The sequence below is a fragment of the Acartia tonsa genome, chromosome 11, assembly GCF_053477335.1.
Source record: "Acartia tonsa isolate MP-2025a chromosome 11, ASM5347733v1, whole genome shotgun sequence".
In the NCBI taxonomy this organism is placed as follows: domain Eukaryota; kingdom Metazoa; phylum Arthropoda; class Copepoda; order Calanoida; family Acartiidae; genus Acartia; species Acartia tonsa.
The window spans coordinates 26861977-26881741 of record NC_137270.1 but is presented as its reverse complement, the minus strand read 5'-3'; the positions used below and the strand labels follow the sequence as shown (position 1 = coordinate 26881741).

The 19765-nt window shown below is 34.2% G+C and overlaps 1 long non-coding RNA gene across 1 annotated transcript; it reads left to right on the top strand.

Annotated features, from left to right (window-relative positions):
• Positions 1-11514: 11514 nt before the first annotated feature.
• LOC145332021 (uncharacterized) lies at positions 11515-13338 on the top strand. Its single transcript, XR_013884006.1, has 3 exons — positions 11515-11644; positions 12047-12120; positions 12887-13338. It is a non-coding gene; the product is annotated as an uncharacterized LOC145332021 (long non-coding RNA).
• Positions 13339-19765: the final 6427 nt, after the last annotated feature.

The window sequence follows — 19765 nt, the reverse complement described above, 5'->3', positions numbered from 1 at the left end:
ATCTTTATATCATATAGTTAGCTACGTCTAAGCTTTTTTATTTTAAGGGGGTTAAAAATTAAAAATTTTGGGGATGCCTACCGCTTTAACCTCCACCCCCTAGGACGTCCCTGGTGATATTATGTAAAATCTCGACAAATTGGTTAAACAAGTTTATTAATTTATAGATTTATAATCATACAGATTTTGTTTATAAACCCAACTTATATTAGCCGTTTGTGTTTCCCTCTTTCTTTCTTCGTCCCCTCTCTTACCTGTCATTGTACAAATGGTACCAACGGATTTTGTCAAGTTGAAATATAGAAACCAAACATTTTTGAATATTGTAAAAGTTGCAGTCCCTTCAGTGTATTTTAAGTTGTACGTTTGGACCAATATAGGACAATTTAAATAACTATAATAAGTAAATAATTGTATTCCCATAACTGAAAAAACATGTTATTTTATTCCCATTTTTGTATATATTAATTACTGACTGGCTTGATTCAATATCTCTTCTGATTGTACATCCATAAATAACAGATTTTTATATAAATCTATTATAAAAGAATAGAATTTGTGTGCTCTTTATCCTATTCCATGTTTTGAAGAATAAACTTTAATACAGTCAAGTTCTGTGGGGTCCGTACTCTGTATGTTGTGTGTATGTGTGTGTGTGTTTATTTCAACCTGAAGGTACTCAAAAAATGCTCCAACCTGTTTTCTCAGCTAATATACTTATAATAAAGTAACAGGATGTTTGTCTGTGTGTTTTTGTGTTTGTGTGTCTGTATATTTGTACCAAAGGATCTCGCTAACTGCTAAGGTTCTCCTTAACATGGTAGATTCTCATAGGTCCTGGGAAGATTTATAACTATTTTGGGGGAGGGTACCACCACCTTTCTAAGAGAAATCACAAGAAATCAAAAAAAAATTATGGTTCTTGATTTAACAAAGAGCATTCAATGAAACATAAATATCAAATGCAACATAAACATATTTCAAATATAAAAAAAACATTTAAAGTGCCACTAGAGGCCTCTAGGGGCATAGCCACTAGTTAAAGATAAAAAGCTTGGACTTTATCTTAACAATTTTCAATACATGAATGTGTCTTTATACAAAATGAATATAATTAAGTCATATTAATGATATCAAAATATATTCTTATCAATATATTGATTGCTAGATATAAAACAATGCTTTGCTTTTTAAAATGTATTTTAAAAAAGCATTTTCTGAGATAAGCATTTTTTGAGATAGGCGTTAAATAAGATGATACATTATTGATGGTCCCGAGAATAGCTTAATTTTATAGTTTCAATTATAATATTATCAATTGCCTGTATGTATCCTGTTCAATGGTTATATTACATTTTATCATACATATACAAAGCAATTAAATGATTTCAAATGATTTTTAACGTCACATATCTAAAGCCATGTAGATATGTGGATATTTATAAAAATTTTTAAATAAAGGAAAAAATGAATATCCAGGTACCATTATCAGTAATATTCTTTACCTTATATGGCTTTATTTCTGTGACCATCGGAAGAAAATTTTTAATCTATCCGTAGATAGCAATTTCAACATTTTTTAGTTAGTTTAATAGGGTACGTAACAAAAGCTTTTATTTTACTATAAATTTGCAAGTAAACTTCAACTAAAAGATTGTTATTTGTCGATTTTGATAGGTTTTTAGATATGTATAAGGTGCATTATTTGCCAAATGTACCACTTTTCTGCACTACCTCTCCGATTTTGTTAATACTCTATATTTTGGTCCGTTGGGTCATTCAAGGATGCTGGATGGCCAAAAAAAAGTTTCAGAGTCCCTGGATGTCTAGATATCTAGCTATCTATGAAGGTAGGTAACAAAAATGTAAAAAACACCCATTTTTTCACAATTTTGAAAATTAATTTTTTCATCAATCTTACATTCAATCTATACATTTTATACACCAAAATGATCGTTTATTCATGTAAAAAGCGCACATAATGCTATTTGGCCAAAACTCTAATTTTACAGGGTGTCCAACAAAAAGTGTATTTTGGATATCTAGCGTAATACCCAAAATACCTGTCCGAAAAAAATCATTTTTTTTGGCTTAAATCCTGTGTTTTATCTGTGTGCATGTGTGGTATATAACGGTTCGGACCACCCGGGACTATAAGGTTGTCAAATTTCACTTTGGAACACCCTGTAAATGTGATTTTTGCTTCTGTAGAGCTAAAACTTGGTCCAAATTGGCTATTTTTTTCAAATTACTCTAATATGTGTATTAGTATGTTTGGCCATAGTGTTTTCTGACCAGATCAATAATTTCATATTTTTTGGACACCCTGTATTTTCAAAAAAAGAGAAAATTTTTTTTTGTTTTTTTTTAAATTTTTTTTCTTTTTTTAAGTTACTTAAAACTGTCATATAGATACAGATTATGACTAATAACAATAATATTTGCCTATTTTACAAATTTTTACACTTTTGGGACACCCTGTGCATGTTTTTGAAAAATGATGGTTTTTGCCCATTTATGGGGGGAAGGAGTCGTTTTAGGGCCATAGACTATTTCTTCATTTTTGTACAACTTTTCAAGACACATCATTTGTTATTTATGCAAAAACCGCAAAAACCGAACCGTTTTGCGGTTATTTACCGCCAAAGGCAGAATTTTTTACGTTTTTTGCCGTTCTCGAGGTTCTAATGGGCATTTGTGGTAAGAAGACGTTGATTTATCAAGATAACTGTGAAATACTTTTATTTAGGCATTTTAATTTACTAAATTTCATGTGAAGTAATTTTTTTTGTATATCCAACCGATTTTTGTCAAAAGGCATTTCAAATGCACATGATTTATGTTTCTTTTATCACTTATGTTATAGCAATTATTTATGTTATATTCACTTCATTTTCTTGTTTTAACAATTGAAATCCATCTCGACGAAAAACTGTTAGCTGCACACAAAATTTTACTTAATATGAAATTTAGTAAATTAAATTACCTAAATAAAAGTATTTAAGAGGGATCTTGATAAATCAACGTTTTCTTACCACAAATGCCCATTACAACCTCCGGAACGGCAAAAACGTAAAAAAATTCCGCCTTTGGCAGTGAATAACGGCAAAACGGTTCGGTTTTTGCGGTTTTTGCATAAATAACAAATGATGTGTCTTGAAAAGTTGTACAAAAATGAAGAAATAGTCTATGGCCCTAAAACGACTCCTTCCCCCCATAAATGGGCAAAAACCATCATTTTTCAAAAACATGCACAGGGTGTCCCAAAAGTGTAAAAATTTGTAAAATAGGCAAATATTATTGTTATTAGTCAAAATCTGTATCTATATGACAGTTTTAAGTAACTTAAAAATAGAAAAAAAATTTTAAAAAAATCAAAAAAAAATTTTCTCTTTTTTTGAAAATACAGGGTGTCCAAAAAATATGAAATTATTGATCTGGTCAGAAAACACTATGGCCAAACATACTAATACACATATTAGAGTAATTTGAAAAAAATAGCCAATTTGGACCAAGTTTTAGCTCTACAGAAGCAAAAATCACATTTACAGGGTGTTCCAAAGTGAAATTTGACAACCTTATAGTCCCGGGTGGTCCGAACCGTTATATACCACACATGCACACAGATAAAACACAGGATTTAAGCCAAAAAAAATGATTTTTTTCGGACAGGTATTTTGGGTATTACGCTAGATATCCAAAATACACTTTTTGTTGGACACCCTGTAAAATTAGAGTTTTGGCCAAAATAGCATTATGTGCGCTTTTTACATGAATAAACGATCATTTTGGTGTATAAAATGTATAGATTGAATGTAAGATTGATGAAAAAATTAATTTTCAAAATTGTGAAAAAATGGGTGTTTTTTACATTTTTGTTACCTACCTTCATAGATAGCTAGATATCTAGACATCCAGGGACTCTGAAACTTTTTTTTGGCCATCCAGCATCCTTGAATGACCCAACGGACCAAAATATAGAGTATTAACAAAATCGGAGAGGTAGTGCAGAAAAGTGGTACATTTGGCAAATAATGCACCATAATTAAACACAAACTACAACGATGTTTTCAAGGGAATAAATTCGTTTTTTTAAAGTTTGATTTATTTTTAAATGGGAAGTATTTAAGACTTAATTCTTAAAATAGTACTCTTAAAAAACATTAATAAGTGACATATATCAGCTTTTTTCCAGCTTCGTGAACACTTTAACAAGTTCATCCCGTAGACTTTTTGGAATGAAATCTTGCCAGCCCAAATTCAGCAAACATGTTTTCCGCAGGACAAGTTTAATTCTCAACAGGATAGGGCTGCAAAGCCCGAGCGGGTCGAAGGTCTGGGCGGCGAACCTGTGGACCATCTTCTTTGTCAGATTCTCGTCCAAGGCGTCCTGGAGGTTGTACAAATCAGCATCCTCTTTCACCTTCTTTCCCTTGACTTTACCATCTTGGTTGACTCTCGTGGCGATGGATAACACATCAGTGGCTGGCTTCCATATCAGCCCAAGAACCTTGGTTGGCGGGCAATCATCACCAGAATAAATGACTTGTTTGAAGGAAAAACTACCTTTGCTGATAATTCTGTCGGCTTCTTTCATCATCTCCTTGGCTTCTGGCACAGATCCTGCTCCCGAAATAATATCATCTATGAAGCTGTGCTTCTCAAGCTTGACTGCAACTGGAATCTGAGGTAACTTGAAATCTTCCTCAGGGTAGGTAGTTATTTGTGGCTCCTTCCACAACTCAGGTTTTATAACAATTTCACTACCATTTATCTTACCCTCTCCATACATCTCCTTGACCTCTGCTTCACTCTTTCCGCCGAACAGGCGGGACGTCAACTTCAGGGCTTTGACTGCCAAATTTCCCGCAGCCAACTCGCCAAAATTCACCACTTTAGTCAGGTAAATTTCAAGTGGACCGTCTGGCGTCGGGGAAAATAAAACTCTCTTCATCTGGCTGTCGAACTCTGTGGCCAGGATGGAGTTATAAAACTTGGAAATATCCGCGGTTAAACCAACCTTGTAACCGCGGAAAAGCAACAAATGATAAAAAATCTTCTGCATTGGCGGCGGACCTCCCAGCATTATGTTATTAAAACTGGTGCCCTTGAACGTCAGAGAACTATTTGCACACAATCTCATGGGTGTGGAACTTGAATCCTCCTTGAAAGCAACCACTATTGATGAACAAGACTTAGGCCCTTCATACTGCAATTCTTCAGGCGTTGCTTTTTGAAACACGCCTCTGGATATGGCGTCATGGAATACCTGTACATACATATCATAGGTACCTTCCTTGACCATCTTGGCACGATCCTTTTCAGCAATTTTGCGGGCTAAACTCATTGTAGGGCAAAGTGTGAGGATCTTCAATGTAAGCATATTGACCTGTCCACTTGTTGGATTGCAAGTCTAGTGTTAAACCTGCCTCAATTATCCTCTGCCTCTCACGCTGGTCCCAGGTAGTGCCGTCGGCCATAGCCTTGCACTCCTGACAGGCAGTACATCCTGGACAAAGTGCCTGCGGCTGTACGCCAAACGATTCAGACGTCAGAAAGTCTGGCAAGGTGCCTCCACTGACACTGACAGCCTTATATGCCGACTTTTGATCTCCAGCTCCACCGTCAGCACTTGTACAGATAAAACCACTACCAAAAATGGTTCGCCACAACATAGACTGGCCCACTTTCTGGTAGGTTGATGGAAACACGTCAGGATGTGTATTTCCAATGATGATATCTAAGCCTCCACTAATATATGTAAATCTTTCTGGCGGCATCTTAAATATTTCGGCGGCGGTTTCTGGGTGGACCGAGCGCATCTTGTTGGCCCCGCCGAGGGTAGGCATGACAGCTGCCTCAAACTCCCTCAAATTACCGTCCCTATCCTTCAGATAAAACACAACATTGCGGCAGGAAGACTCACTGCCGTCAGCTACAGAAATAGTTGTATATCTGCCGGTAGATTTCAGCTTCAACTTGTTGGATAACTTCTCAGACACAAGTGGCAAATTTGCACCAGAGTCAAACATGACAGTGGCGTGGCAGGTGCCGCCGCCAGGTGCTACAACAGGAACTAACTGAAGTAAGAAGGTACAGGGGCTGGGTGCAGAACTTGACTTGTAGACTGTATTCACACCAGCACTAGCCTCATGGAGCAACCTACTATGATATCTGTCGCAATTATTGGTGCCACAAACACCAAGCTTATCCGATTTATTACACTTGTCAGCAGCATGGCCGTCACACAGGCAGAGTTCACACAACTTTTTCTGCTGGACAACTTTCTTTCGGTCAACCACATCCATCTTCTTAAACGTGAGGCAACGGAAAATTGGGTGTTTCTCCTTGCAGCTTTCCACAGGACATGTACTGTTCCACTTGGAAGCCTTGTCCTTTCCAGCCTTTCCATTCTTATTGTCGCTGCGGCCAGATACTTGCGCGGCGGCAGCTCTGTCCCGATTTCTCCTGCCGGCGCTAGTGTCATAGGACATATCACCGGCCAACATTGCTCCCCTGGTCCTCTCCAGCAGTTCTACAATCTTCTGGATGTTTGGTTGGTTCATGCTACCTAGCTCCATCATAATTTTCTCTCTCAGACTATCAGGGCACTTGTCTTTGAAAATATGAATAAGAGTTAGGTGGTGGTAATCCTTAGCTGCAGAACCAACGATGGCTTCTACTTCCTGCATCGTGCTCTTGAAGGTAGCAATTGCACTAACCACGTCCACAGGTTTATCCACAGGTTTCATCTTGTTCAGCTTAGTTAAAATCTTCATGAACCGGCGGGTGTTTGATAAAAACATCTGATCGAGAAACAGCCATTGTTCATTATGATCTCTAATCGCTGACACTTGCTTGCGTAGCTCCGGGTTGGTTATCACCTTCTCCATACACAACATCAGACTTAACCTCTGGTCAGAAAATCCGTAACCAGCGCATAGATCTTTAAAGACCTGTTTAAAGTTGGAGTAATCTGTATCTGTATCGTCGAAGGACGGCAGCAAACTGTTGTCCCAGCGCCCATACTGCGGGTTGGAACTCCGGATATCCACGGCAGACATACTTCTGGAGAGTATGGCAGGTGTCCCACTCTCATCCAAGTTAGATGAATGACGTTCCATCTCTCTAAGCCTTCGGTACATATCACGTACTTCTTGGCGCAACTCCATGGAAATTTTAAGCACTCCCATGTCCATCTTCACCTTCTCAATGACGTCGAGGTTCCTGGCGACAGTGCTTGACCTCGCGTCGTCTGAATCATTGTCAAGCCAGTATAGAATTTTCGTACACTGCTCCAACGACGCATAAACTTTATCTGCAACAGTTTTCTGTTCACTAGCTTCATCCAAATCACGCTTGAACTCGCGCAGCTCACTAGTCTCCACGGCAGGTTTTAGACTTTTTATTAGGTCAGATTGGTCCTTGACCTCACTAAAAATGTCACGAATTGATTTTAAATTCACATTTTCACATGAACTAAAACTTTGGCAGGCTTTTAGATTGTCATAAAACACTTTTAACTGTTCGTCAAACACTTCTAGCCTTTCACTGCCAATAGCGATAGCTCGCTCAATTTTCTGCTTTTTGGTTAGTGGCATATTGATTCACTAGGTACTTATTTCACAGAAAAAATTGTCACAGTTTATTGCATCAATAATCACTGGATGCTATTGATCTCTTGAAGAATGCTAACACCTATTCTTCAGATCCTTTGAAATTGTCTCAACCATGACACTTTGGTTGAGTGTGACTTCCGAATTAGCGGGAAGTTCTCGAGATCTGTTTGCGAACATACAAACCCCCAATACCAGGAACCATCAAGTTTCAACAGCAGGTTTGATTATAGATTTATTGATGAAATTATTTCAAAGTCCTGAAATTACAAAATCAATTAATACAAAATTCCAGTTTTTTATAACCACGTAATCTTAATTGCTTTTTAAAATCATTTTTCTCTACGGTTAAGAATCTTTGGAAACTTTGGCTGTAAAGGAAAATTATTTGGTTTAATAAATCATTGTTAAATGCAAAAATAAGGCACATAAAAAAATTACTAAAACATAATATTATCATAATTAAGTTTCATGCTTAGCTGGCTAAAGCCTTTTAAACTAAATATAATCGTCCTATACACCATTCCACTTAATAAAATTAACAAATTCTACCTGAAGTTCTTATGGTTTCAAATCCCTGGTATACTAGGGTTGTTCACGCACTATGAGACCAATGATAGGCCAATTTTTGTTCTCCGAAATCTTCACACACTCATATCTCATTCAAAAGTAACGAACGTGGGCGCATCAAAATATAAACAATCCATACCGCGTCACTTTATGAAAGGAAAGTCAAACAAGACGACATTTGCGCTTAATTTGGGATAATGATAAGGAATTAATTTCGATCTTGATAAACACAAAGCTTCCTCGAAAAGAGGTTAAGACAGATAAGAAAACTGCGTCATAAACTTTGGGGACTAGTCTAATAATAGGTAAATGTCCTCTCCCTCCCTGCGTTGATGCAGAGGGTAAAAACAATTATATAAACTGCAAGGGAGGCAGGATATTATGACAGGGTGAAATTGTCGTCAATTTAGGTTGCTAATATTGACATAATTTATTAATCAGTTTCAGTTGGAGGGGAGGGTATGGGATTGTTATTTTAGTCAGCTACAAGATTCTCAGTTTACTTATTAGAGTATATGCTAATTTGGTGCAAGAGACAAGTAATAATAAATCCATTGGGCTAAGATTATTACATTGCCTTCAAAAATTTTAATGATAAACACTCCAAAAAATTACACCTTATTTATGGTGACGTGAAATTTTACCAATCAAAGGACGCTGATATATAAGGATGGATACCAAGGAGGGTTTATCCTCTCGCCTGAAAATACCTTCCCCCCTCCTTTCCCTCAGCCACCTCGAATTTGGTTTAAGGGGAGTGTCAAAAAAGGCAAAATTTTCGACTGCGCTTCGCGCATTCCCCTAGCAGTACACTGTAGCTAAAAATTTCTTACTAAAGTAGTTTTTATTTGGTGGTCCATTAGGATCTCACTGAACCGAATGGGTTTCCCAATTAATTGGCGCTCATTATTTATAGCTTTTGGTATGTTTTATGCTATTATAGTTTGCAATAAAGTCTTGAGCTATCTCCTTCGCCTAGATGCTAGGGGAGCAACCGATAGCAGGAAGGGTGGGGACACTAAGATGTTTATTACACTAGTCCCCTAAGTTTTATAATAACTTTTTTTATTCGTTAGCCTAGCAACTTTGGGGACTTTTATAGAATTTTGATTGGTTGATTCATTTAATTGAGTGTCCAACGTTTTAACCAATACAGAAAGAGTAAGTTTGTGCATCGTCATTTGGGATGTACATCAATTATCAGCCATTGTCTTATTCCTTTAAATCTCTGAGCCGCTATTAAATTATAAAATCTTGATAGATTTAAATTAGATAAGGAGTTACAAAAGACTTCTTAAATTAGATTATTTTATTTATAGAAAAGTATTTCCATAAGGAGGGGCGGGGGAGAGGAGGGGGGGCAATTGCGAGCACTAAGACGCGCGTTAACATCAGGTGAAACTTAGAGAGTGTTCTAAAAAAGCAGATTAATTTTACTTTATGGAAAACCAAGAAACTTACCACTATCCCAGGGATCTAAAGGGATAAGACAATGGCCGATAAATAAATGTACATCTCCAATGATTTACACAAAATTACCCTACTGAAGATTATAATTAGTAGTTGAAAAGTTTTGAGACGAAACTTATTGAACCAACCATTCAAAAGTCCCCAAAAGTTGTTAAGCCAACGATTAAAAAAATGTTATTATAAATTTTTGGGAACTAGTGTAATGCCCCCTTCCTTCCTATCACTATTCACTAAAGATTCAATTACAAATAAAGAAAGTCACGAATGCAAAAATTAAGAAGCTTCACCAACAGTTTAACCATGCAATCTTGGCAATTACAAATTTTATAGATTTTGGAAAATGCTGTTTAGAATTTTTGTAACTTTTCAATTAAGCTTTATAACTATCTTAAAATGGTTTTAGGCTATTGTTCTAACCTTTCTTCCCTCCCCTAAAAGCTTAATGCAATTAGTTGATTTAATCATGGATTTTGATATTATTTGTAATAGATTAAAAAAAATAAATTGGCGGTATTGTATTGTATGATATTTAAATTAATTTTGGGTCAGCTGAATTCTAGTTTCCGATTGTGTACATAGCACCCTCATCCTATCTCAATTTTTACTACTAGCTAAAAAAGCTTCAAACTTCAAAAAAAATCAAAATTTGAAAAATTTAAATTTTGAATGTAATCTTTTATACATTGTATCGCTTTTTCCGTAGTAGCTGAAAATAGCTTTTGCAATAGTTAGGTTATCTGCTGTACAACTTCGGAAATTAAGGAAGAAATGGGCAATCAATTTTCAGTTGATCTAATTTTGATATCTCTAAGATATGGTGTACCACACTACCACTGTCAAATGCATCATATTATCAAAACCCCAAATATTTTACTACAACTAAAACTGCCCCTTCCACTTTACGTTACTATCAATATTTAACGATATCTTCAAACTCTAAGTGGTGGTGATTCTTGAAGCAACTATCTCCGGAAAAATTTAAAACACTTTTAAAAGCGACGTTTATTTATATTCTGATTTTTCAGTTCTGACACTCTACATGTGTTAATGTTCGTTTGACCTACTGTTTTATTTAAACTTTTATTCAAACTTTCCAGCAAATCATTTTTTCTATAGAAGGGGATTTGCTTATTCTAAATCGGTTTGTACATCAAATTATCGTCCATCGTCTTATCCCTTAAGATCCCTGATATTTAAGTCAAAGAGGCCTTTAAATTAGGGTAACAGGTTGATAATCGCAACTTATAAAATATTAATTAATGACCAACAATGAAACACCAAAATTTTGTACAACTTGTGTAGATTTTTATTTTCTTTTTGAGCTCCTTTATTTTCCAATTTTGCAACGTATATCAAGAAATAAAAAAAATATATGCACAATGTACGAAAAATTAGTACGCAATGTCGTTCAGCAAGATTGTTGAAGATGCATAAATAATTGGGTTAAGAATAATATAGGATTAAAATTAAAGGATAGTGGACAAAATAATTCTCCCGGTCATACGCCGTCATGCGTCATTTTGTAAGAGTGACACAAATTTCAGATCTCAGTTTTCGCTATTTGATTTACTATTTTTCTCTATAAGATAAAAGCAATGCTTGCAAAATTATTTAATTCGCTATAATATAGAGATATTTTTTTAATCAAATCGCGAAATATGGGATCTTACACTTGCGTCACCCCCCTAGCAAGACGCATGACCGCTGCGACCGCGAGAAATGGCATTATTTTGATCCACTATCAATTAAAGGGCCGGGGTTGGATTGGGAAAGGGGATAACATAATTGATAATTGACTGGACCTATTTTAAATCATTCTATTTATATAATTATTACAGCCGTATAATTAAACCATTTTTGTGCTAAAAATAGATTAAAAAAAGAATATAAAATGGCTTAAACTTCGCGAATGCCTTTAGTATAATTCAAACAGCTGTACAATGTCAGTCAAATTTTGCGCCATTCTACTTTTACTTGCTTTGGTTCAGGTCAGTTTTGTATTTTGTTGTTTAACATTTTCTATCATAGCTTAGAAACCGATTAAATTCCGCTGGATTAGAACCGGTTTGGGGCCATACAGATAAGTCATGTATCGTATCGCATTGTAACTAATTAAATCTATTTGTATTGTAGACAGCTTTCTGAAATTAAAACAATAAGAAATCATAAAATGAATACCAGATTTGTTGGACTGGACCTTTCAACCCTCAGAGCTAACAAAACTGGAAATTATCTTGCATATTGTTTATTTTACTATTTGCGGAAATCTGCCTATATTACTATGCAATGAATAACTATTATAATTTTAATCTAGAAAGGCAAAGTGATATTCCTATTCGTCTAACATTTCTATTATATTTCTAAATTTAATGAACCCTTTTTCTTTACAGGTCAGCCTGTCTAACCCATTCCGCCGAAGTAACGCAGCAAGAGCACAGCTACAGGCCAGGGGACAACAGAGCAGGTAACAACCTTTTTCCAGTATGGCGTCGAAATCGATCAATATCCGCATCATAAGAACTGGTTCTCGGACATACTGAAAATCATGTATAGCATCGTATTCCAGAAATTTTCCCCGAATGTTATAATAAAAATCTTAAGATTAATACCAGTTTTGTTGGCTCGGACCTTCATTCGCTTAGGGCAAACAAAACTGGTTTCAATCGTATTATTTTTCATTTTGATATGCTCGGAAAGTTGTCTATAATACGATGAGATAAATAAATATTATTACTTTTGGGAGTTAGAGGGAATTATTTTTAGGAAAACAATTTTGAAGAAATGCATTTCGTGCCTCCACCAAATTCTTATAACTACTTGTTTTCTAGTAGTTTCTAATAATTCTCTAAACCTGCGGGGCCTTACAGTGAATAAAGGACTCTTCTACTCATGACCTAACTTATGTCAATACAACAGGCTGAAAAGACTTTAAACTAATTTAGATTTACTAATTCTCTAAACCTGCGGGGCCTTACCCTAATATACAGTGAATAAAGGACTCTTCTACTCATAACCTAACCTATGTCAATACAACAGGCTTAAAAGCCTTTAAACTAATTTTCTTGATTTTTAGTTATTTTTCCTAACGGATTATCTAGCAGCTGAGTCTCTAGCCTACAAAACAATTTCGTTGAACTCAATCGGTTCAGTGGTTAGCAAGATTTTAACAGTCAAACAAAAGTCTTACTACTTTATGTAACAGGATAATTCTAAATGGATTTTATTGTTAGGTTCTTTGATAGTTTGTTCACCCAACAACCCAACATCTTCACCCCTGGTTTTGACGAGTGCTATGAGGGGTATGATTATTTCGGCCTGTACTACTGCGACTGCTATCACGCGGATGGGAGTGTGCTGCTCAATGCTTGCGACTAAGTGGAAGCTCCCCTGAGAAACAAATTACTGAAAATGCAACTAAATGGAAGCTTTTCATAGTAACTATTAAAAATGACGTGTTACTGGCATACAAATGGTCAATTTAAATGTATACTGGCCTGCCGTTGGTAATTTTGTCTGTGTATTGGCCTATCATTGGTCATTTGTACTGTATAACGTTATTTAAAGAGCTTCCACAATTGTTTTTCTTTGATAAACCTAATGTTAATGTCTAACTGAAAATGCCTATTAAAATTCATACAAACCCTGTAAATAAAGAATGTAATAAACATTATAAATGAAATAACTTTTTTATTATTTTGATATTAAACAAGGATGACAACATCCATAAAAGTGAAGCACTGAAACGGTAGGACAAACGGACATTAACACCTGTATAGTGTCAGAACTGAATAATCAGAATATAAATAGATAAGAGTCGAAGCAAAATTGTCTAGGGGCTTTGCCCCAAGAGGTGATCAAAAAAATTAAGGTGAAATTCGTAAAAGGACCAAGGAAATCTCCTGCAAAAAAAAAATAAAGGACCAAGGAAATCTTCTGCAATAAATAAAAAAAAAAAATGGGGGGGATTTTTTTTGTTTTTTTTTTTTTGGGGGGGGGGGTTGAGGGTGTCCCACCCCCCAAGAAAATAGCTTAAAACCATCACAGGACCAGTAGGTATAATCCCTAAAAGGAGAGCCCAATCGGTTCAGCGGTTACTGAGATCTTAAGCTTCAGACGAACAGACAGACGGACAGACATCGTTCTACTTTGTATTTTAGATAAACACATATATAAATACTAAATCACATATGCTGATGTTATAAAATATAATATCTACTAACTTGAAATAGATATGAAATCTTTATTATAACTCGTGTATTATGTTTAATTTTACTAGAACAATGGATATAGGATATACGTGGATATATTGAGAGGAGAAAATTTGTCGTCAAGTTAGCTTGCTCATATAGACCTTATTTATTGTTCAGTTTGTTCATCCATATGGTAAAGGAGGTGGATGGGTTATTTTAGCCAGCTGCGAGTATCACTTGAAAATTTGGTGCAACATCCAATGAATAATATATCGATTACTAGAACATATGATTATATATTTTAATACATGTTTATATTATATTTCTAAAAGCCGGTAACATCTTACCCTATCTTTAAGATAAAAGCATTAGATTTAATAAGTTATGGATGCTTTGTACATTTTTCACTGAAGTATGTGAACTTGTAATTTCTATATAGTTTTGCTATCATCAACAATTTTTTGCTACTTTTATTACATCTTGGTCGGTTGCTTCAGAATAGCCATGTTAAAATTTTTCAACCAATGATTTGATGATGCAGGAGGAATTAATAATTTTGTTTATTTTTTTAAATATTTGTTAATGTTAATTAAAGTTTAGAATGAACGAACACTACATTCACTGTTCTAAAATGTATTATAAGAAACATATGATGCCCAAAGATCACATGGATTATATATATACGACTCTGCCTAATTTGAAGTCATACATGTATTAAGACAACGGTCAAGGATGGGGGAAAGTGTTCAAAAAAATAATTTTATAAACTAGAATTATAGAAATTATTTATAATAATTATGTAAATGATACCCAAAGTTTTAGAATTCATTACCTCAAAAACTTTGGGTACTTTCATACTGGTAGTGTACTAACGTGTCAACCAATGATTTTAACATTTGGTCATCATCTTTGAGAATGATATCAATTTATCGTCCATTGTCTTATTCTTGAAATTGTCTGACAAATTGTAGAAAGAGAGGAGAAACTAAACACTGAATAAATCTTCCTCCCAAATATTGAATATAGCGTAGAACGATGTTTTTTCTTCTAAAGCTTATCTCGGTAACCACTCAACCAATTGGGCTTTACTCTTTGAGAATATAGCTTTTGTTCCTTAAGTTGTTTTAAGCTATTTTCTTGGGGTGGAGTGGGGTGGGGGGGGGGGGGGGACGATACCCTCAATACCCCCCCCCCCCCCAACAAAAAAATCCACTTCAAAATTTTTAGCCTCTTGGGGCGACATCTCCCTAAAAGAAGGAACTCTATTTGTAATACGAATACTTTATTTTGGTGTAAAAATTTTCCTATCTGCGGATAAAAGAAACAGACAAACACGTAATACACACGTATAAACCCATACATAAATATAACATATGCACATTAGCCTGTCATGAAATACAAATAATGACAATTAACCCAATGATAGTGGACCAAATAATGCCATTTCTCACGTAGTATTGGAAGGGTGACGCAAGTTTCAGATCCCAGATGTCTCGATTTGAGAAAAATTTATCTTTATATTATAGCGAATTAAACAATCTTGCAAGCATCGCTTCTATCTTATAGAGAAAAATAGTAAATCAAATAGCGGAGACTGAGATCTTAAATTTGTGTCACCCTTCCAACACGAGGCATGACAGAGTACGACTGCGAGAAATGGTATTATTTCGTCCACTATCTAACCCAATAACCTACTAAGATAGGGTAAATTACAATTATTTATTGCATCGTATTATAGACAGCTTTCAGCAGATTGTAAAATTTAGAGTTATAATATGAAATCCAGTTTTGTATTCACGGTTATAACTCTAACATTATGATTTTTATTTTCTCATTAGGGGCTGGAGGACAGGGCTAACACAACTGGTATTTTTTTATGATTTTTATTTTAATAATCGTGGAACATGATTTTTCAGTATGGCTTGGAACTGGTTCAAATAAAGGGGATATTACTCGGTTTTGAAGCCATACTGGAAATGAAAGACTAGTATTTAAAAGAGATCCTATTAGATTATAGAAGAGAGAGATTATTGCTTGATGTTTGCCATAATGTCGAATTTGATATCAGCTTTTTAACAAGTCGATCTTTCAGCTATTACACCATGCAATTAAACTTCTAGAATTAATGCAAAATTTATTGTTTTTGAGCCAAGCTAACATATGCATTAAAAAGCACATATTTAAAACGTAAGATGGAAAAGAACAAAATTTTTAAAAAAATCTTGCTAATAGTCATTTATCGCATAGTATTATAAACAGCTTTCCGCGGATATAAAAATGTACAACTATAAGATTAAAAATTTTTTTTTAGCCCCGAGATCTCGAATGCACGGGCTAAAAGAACTGGTCTAACCTTATTATTGTTCATTTTTATATTCGTAGAAAACTGGATATAATACGACGATATACATAATTCTTCAGTATGACTGAGAACCGGTTCTAATCCACCGGATATTAATCGTTTTCGAAGCGATACTGGAAAAACTATTCCAAATACATAATTATCAAATGAACTCTTAACAAGGTTGAAACAAGGATGATAATGTATAGAAAAGCGAATCTAAAGGAAAGCTTTTATTTTAATCGAAGGGGATAAGACAATAGACGATAAATTTATGTATATCCCAATGATTATACACAAAACTACCCTCCTGTAGATTATAATTAGTGGTTGAAACGTTTGGACATTAAATGAATCAACCAATCAAAATTTAATAAAAGAACCCAATGTTGAACCAACGAAAAAGAAAACGCTGTTATAAAACTTTGGGGACTAGTGTAATAAACAGCCCAATTTCCTCTCCCTCCCTGCTTTTAATTGCTTTAGTTTTAATTTAGTAAACAAAATTATTGAAAAGTACATAATAACAAGGATGAAAACATTCTCAAGCTCTGAAATATAAAAAATCTTTTCACCTATAGCTGGTAAATCACTAATTTTTGATAACATTTTCCCCAAAATATCATGAAAATCGGACAAAAACACCTAAGATAAAGCTACTTGTCCTTTCATCTTTATACACAAAAATCACTTTAATACTTTTACTTCCCTTTTAAAAAGCTTCGCTCTTAACAAGAACAATACTAATCAAGGGTTTACAAAGTACAGAATTGAAATTGATAAATAACAAGGATGACAACATCCATAAGTAGCGAAGCACAAAAAATCGTGGATGGAAATACGTAAAAGTAGATTTAAAGTGTATTTATTAAAATCAAGAATAGATTTATTGGAGAAAATAAACACGAAACCTTCTCTTATTTTTAATGATGACGACGGTCAAAGTAGATTAAATAAAAGATTCTCATAACAATGGGAAAAATTATTTTGATACTGATATCCCAAAAAAGTTTGAAAATTGGACCAAAAACACCAAATATATGGGGAAATATGTAAAACATATAAAAATAGCCAAAAACCTGATAAAAGGCAGTCTGACCGCCATGGTTGTTTTCTTTAAACGACGGGAAATTTAGTTTTGATAACTATAACTGAAAAAATTTTGAAAATCGGACCATATACACTGAAGATATGGAGAATAATGAGAAAAATATAAAAATAGCCGAAAACCTGCAAAAATTTTGAAAATCGGACCATAAACACTGAAGATATGGAGAAAAATGTGAAAAATACAAAAATAGCTTAAAACCTGCTAAAAAGCGGTCCGACCGCCCAGGGGCGTCCAAGCTTTTTTTTTTGGGGGGGGTAAAATGGCGCGCGAAGCGCGCCAAAATTTTTTTTTACCCCCCCCAAAATTTTTCTGAAAGAAAATCATCTTTCTTCATTATATTTAATAGCGGCTGCGCCCCTAGCATCTAGGGGAGGTGGGACAGTAAAAATTCATTTGAAAACCACTCTTTAACAGACAAGTAAAAATTCATTACCCTAAACTACCCTCGAATTTGGATTAAGAGGGTTATAAAAAATTTTTGGTGTGCTTCGCGCAACCCACATTCAAAACCCTCTGAATGCTACTTGTTAATTTATATGTTTTATTTTAAATCAAAAGCTGTCTTTCATTAAAGAAGTACCTTCATTATATAGTACGTAATAACATATAAATGTGAACATTTTGTAAAACAATTAAATCATTATTATTGTATTTTTGTATGTGTCAAAGACATTATATAGATCATTTATTCCATTTGTGCTGTTATTAGTAGCGAAGCTACTCTATAATTCACAATGTCCGTCCGTCCGTCCGTCCGTCCGTCCGTCTGTCCGTCCGTCCGTCCGTCCGTCCGTGATTAATGAATTGGGGGAAACGTGATTTTCTCGGCTCCTATAAAAGATAGAAGGCTGAAATTTTTTGACAACATTCCCATCCTTAAGGAGCACAATTAACTTTAAAACATCAATGGCGGTCAAACTGCTTTTTGGCAGGTTTTGGGCTATTTTTTATATTTTCCAAATTTTCCCCATATCTTTGGTGTTTATGGTCCGATTTTCAAATTTTTTTCAGTTAAAGATATCAAAATTAAATTTCCCGTCATTTACAGAAAACAACAATGACGGTCAGACTACCTTTTTGCAGGTTTTTGGCTAATTTTATAATTTTCACATTTTTACCCATATCTTTGGTGTTTATGGTCCGATTTTCAAAATTTTTTCAGTTAAAGATATCAAAATTAAATTTCTGGCGTTTTAATTTCTGCCTTTTAGCAGGTTTTTGGCTATGTTTTACATATTTCCCCATATCTTTGGTACTTTTGGTCCAATTTTAAAACTTTTTTGCATTAACAGTTTCAAAATATTTTTTCCCATTGTTATTTGCATCTAGTATGTAATTTACTTTAACCGTCTTCATCATACAAAATAAAACAAGGTTTCGTGTTTATTTTCTCCAATAAATCTATTCTTGATTTTAATAAATACACTTTAAATCTACTTCTACGTATTCCCATCCACAATTTTTTGTGCTTCGCTACTTATGGATGTTGTCATCCTTGTTGGCAATATTACTCGCCTACTTATTAATGGATGAGACATCTTTAAAAAGTTTGAAAATAATGTCCATTTGATTTTTATGAAAAGTGATTTACTAAGATTTTCTATGCTTACGGTCGGTCCGTCCGACCGACCTCATAATATAGCTCTGATTGTAAATTTAAGCATGTTAGAATTGTACTATCGACTCCATACTTTGTATGATAATTCTTACACTTTTAACTACAATTTAAAATGCTTTACAACTCAATAATTTTTACTAAATATGTCTGTATGTCCATTCTAAACACGTTAATTTTATAGATATCTTCTTATCAATGTTGTCGTCAAGATATTTATAGTGCCTATAAAAAATTTCATCTTACAATACAAATGACCAATGATAGGCTAAATTACCAATGGCAGGCCAATATCTATTTTAATTGACCAATGGTAGGCCAGTATGGCGTCATTTTTTATAGACACTATAAAAAGCTTCTGTTGTCATTCTTACTATCGATGTTATTTAAATGTATTTACATAATTTGATCTTTTCTACTGTGTTATTTGAAAATTACAAGTATTTAATTGTCTTATGTATTTTTAAGCAAGGATATAAAGAATATGTTTTCATTAAATTCGATTAAAACTAATAGTTTTGTCACTGTTGCTTTGACACCGATTAATATCCACTATATTAAAACCAGCTCTTAGTCATACTGAAAACTCATGTATATCATCGTATTACAGACAATATTCCACGAATATTAGTGGAAAAAAAACATAAAAATATTAATCTTTTAATAATTCATTTTGATGTCCGCGAAAAGCTATCTATAATACGATGCGATAAATAACTGTTATCTTTCCCACGTCCATGTTATTTTATTTCTGAAGAAATAAATTTAGAAATCTATTGTATTTTTATACCATGTATAAATAAATATATTTACTTTGGAATTTTTGTATTCTGTAAAAATAAAAAATAAAAA